Raw genomic sequence first — 3,123 nt, forward strand, 5'->3', positions numbered from 1 at the left:
TTACTATGCTGCCACCTTTGTCTGCATCCTTGATGACAATATTAGAGTTGTCTTGAAGGGATTTAATAGCCAAACGTTCCCTAAAGATCAGATTAAAGGTGGTAGCATCAGTAGCAATTGTTTCTTCTAATCTAAGGATATCCTCCTATACTGAATTGGATAAAAATCCGATTAGATTTTTCTCAGACATGCTAATTCTTGAGGCATCATTTCTAAAAAAAACACATACATATTCATACATATTCTCTTAGGTGATGACATCCTTAAATCTCAGGTCAATAACCTTAAATTTGTCCCCAAAAGTCTAGAATTCTAGCACAGAGTTTGTCACCCAGTATGGTAAAAATTATTAAGGTTTGTAAACAGACTTGGTTGGATAGAAAAGGAAATTTTAAGTGTGGCAAGAGAAACTGCCATATGTGTGCCCAGATTTTAATGGCTAACAGTTTCTTGAGCAACACCACCAAACAACAGTTCGATATTAACTTTTATGCCAACTGTGGTACAAAATTTGTAATCTACCTGCTAACTTGTAATTTATGTCAGTGCCAATATAAAGGGCAAACATCTAGAGAAACCAGGAAGAGATTTGGGGAACACACCAGAGATGTTAAAAATTATAATAAAGATTTGGCTGTGGCTAACCATTTCAATGGGTTTCATTTTACAGACAAAGCTGATATGTCAGTTCAGGTGATTGATGTAGCCACTGCCCCCATTAGAGGTAGAAACAGATACAACATCTTGGAGAAAAAAGAACTTTTCTGGATGCTCAAACTAAAAACACGTCTCCCTATAGGCATGAATAAGGTGTGTGAAATTAATTAATCAATCATTTGTTTTTAATCAGTTAGGTGTTTCATTATTATCATTCCATCAATTTTTCATGTATGATCATTTATTTTGTATATACAGTATATTGTTTTGCTAATTGATATATGCCAGTGGTAATATATATTGCATCTGTTTTTGGTGTCAATAATGAGTACTAATAATATCTTATACGTATTTATATATACAAATTGTGTTTCAAATTTCATTTATATGAATTGTAACATGAATAGATAATTTTTGTGATGTGTTATTAATTGAATCTGTTTGTTTATTTGAATACCTATTTTATGTGCATTCACTTGTGTTTTATCATTAGTTTAAATTGTATTTTGTTTTTGGCTTTTCATTGGCCATTTACTCACAGGTTTGGCACATATAAGGGGCTTCTATAGTACAATCCCCATGTCTATGAATAAGCGCCACTAGGGGGAGAGAAACGCGTCAGTGTAATGAGGCCTATTTATGAAAGGTCTTGCGAACCTGATCCGACAGTGTGGATCAGGTCTGCAAGACCTTGCTGAATGCGGAGAGCAATACGCTCTCCGTATTCAGCATTGCACCAGCAGCTCACAAGAGCTGTTGGTGCAACGCCGCCCCCTGCAGATTCCAGCGGGGGGTGTCAATCAAACTGATCGTACTCGATCGGGTTGTATTGTGGTGATTCCTGTCCGCCACATCAGAGCAGGTGGACAGGGTTATAGAGCAGCGGTCTTTAGACCGCTGCTCCATAACTTGTGTTTCTGGCGAGTCTGAAGACTCGCCAGAAACACGGGGCGCTCAAGCTCCATCCGAAGCTTGATAAATGGGCCTCCTTGTCTAGTGGTCTGTCTGACCTGTTGATACATGTCTGTATATTTTGTGTGCTCCAACTCTGGACTTTTAATTGTTGCTCAATAAATTGTATTTTTACAGTTCTTCTCAGTAGTGCCTGCTCTCCTCTGTTCCGTACTGATACTTTGTGGTCTGATTCCGCCCCTGCTACGGCAGAATTTATATATTTGTATAAAAACCTAATCTTAACCCTTCCGATAACCATAAACCTCACTAAAGTCTTAACCCTAGTCATTACCATATCCATAGCCTTAAACGTAGCCCTTCCAATAACTATAACACTCACCATGGTCTTAATCCCTATACTTAGCCCTAAATGTAACCATTCTCATAACTATAACCCTGACCATGGTCTTACCCTTATACATAGCCCTAAATGTAACCCTTCTCATAACAATAACCCTCACCATGGTTTTAACCCCTATCCATAGCCTTATACTTAACCATTCCTATAACTATAACTCTCACTTAAAAATAACCCTTACTACTACAGTGCTGCCATTCATCTGTAATAAAGATGTCATGAAAATATCTTGAAAACAACATTGTGTCTGTGACTATATTCATGACCATTAAATATTTTAAATTCAAACATTTGGTCTTGGTGTTTTTATTTCAGCAAAAAAACATGCAATGTAACTACTGTAGTATCTGGCCCTCTTGGGCGTGGACAATTTGGTATGAGGGTGTGGCTTAAGGACCAATACTCCTTCCTCAGAAGATTTTTTCATTTATAGAACTGCTTGTTTACAGAAAGAAGCTGGAGTGTATAATAAGTATGTTAAATTATTTGCCAACAGATATGATCTAAATGTGTACACCTGTGTGTTTTACATTTCTATGTATGGAGGTTTGTGCACAGCATGTTTTGCTTCACCTTGGGGATGTTTCTGCATAGATGTTGGCTGAATATATTACATGATACTTAGGGGTATATTTATCAAGCTCCGAATGGAGCTTGATGCCCCGTGTTTTTGGCGAGCCTGCAGGCTCGCCAGAAACAGCAGTTATGAAGCAGCGGTCACAAAGACCGCTGCTCCATAACCTGTCCTCCTGCTCTGAGCAGGCGGACTGACATCACCAGAAATCAACCCGATTGAGTACGATCGGGTTGATTGACACCCCCTGCTGGTGGCGGTGTTGCACCAGCAGCTCTTGTGAGCGCATTGCTCGCCGTATTCAGCGATGTCTGTCAGACCTAATCCGCACTGTCGGATCAGATCCGACAGACCTTGATAAATTGGGGCCTTAGTGCTATTACTACACTCATAAATTCCCACACAATCATTACAACTTATTCTGACACAATTCAGTATGACATCTTACCCAGCAAAGGGTCGATCCCAGAGTCAGACACCTGCATGTCACCACTGTCTGTAAATGGTGGTAAGAGATGAGTCCCAGGGGCCAGAGAATAAGGTGACCCGTAGAGATTCAGAATTATGTCCCCATAATGCT

The sequence above is a fragment of the Bombina bombina genome, chromosome 4, assembly GCF_027579735.1.
Source record: "Bombina bombina isolate aBomBom1 chromosome 4, aBomBom1.pri, whole genome shotgun sequence".
NCBI classification, from domain to species: Eukaryota; Metazoa; Chordata; class Amphibia; order Anura; family Bombinatoridae; genus Bombina; species Bombina bombina.